Source organism: Frankliniella occidentalis, unplaced genomic scaffold (assembly GCF_000697945.3).
Source record: "Frankliniella occidentalis isolate FOCC.00 unplaced genomic scaffold, Focc_3.1 Scaffold64, whole genome shotgun sequence".
NCBI classification, from domain to species: Eukaryota; Metazoa; Arthropoda; class Insecta; order Thysanoptera; family Thripidae; genus Frankliniella; species Frankliniella occidentalis.
In genome coordinates this window covers 158,300-158,853 of record NW_026267194.1, presented here as the reverse complement: position 1 = coordinate 158,853, position 554 = coordinate 158,300, and positions in this window count along the sequence as shown.

Sequence of the window (554 nt, the reverse complement as noted above, 5' to 3'; positions counted from 1 at the left end):
GAGCTCGCCGCTGACCCGACCTTGTCGTCGCGGGCCTCGGCCGCCCAGGAACGTGAACGTGATGATGGCGCCCGGACACACCCTCCGCCGGCCGTGGGTCTCCGTCGTGGCCGTGCGGCCGCAGTCACAACAATGGGCGGGTGTGACCACGAGGAGGCGCAGGACCATAGAGAGGAGGCTCACTCCACCACACACCGGAGGCTGCACCCGCGACCAGGCGCTGCAAGTCGTGAGGCTGCACAAAGTGGGCACGTGACCGCTGCGGCGGCTTCTGCTGCTCGTCGTCACTCGCCGCGTGTGTGTCCGGAGGACGGTGTGCGAAAGCAAAAGAGGGGAGGTCGCACAACGTCTTTTTTAACGGCGTCCAAATTAAAAATCTCCTGCCACGCCGATTCTAAACTAATTACTATATCTGTAACGTCCTTGCAGTGGGCCTGAGCGAAAACGGACGCTAAAGGGACCTAAAAGGTTGCAGCTGCAACCGCACACGTTTACATGAACCGGAGCATAAAAGGGGCGCCGTATTATTTTAAAAAAAAAACAAACCCAGAACG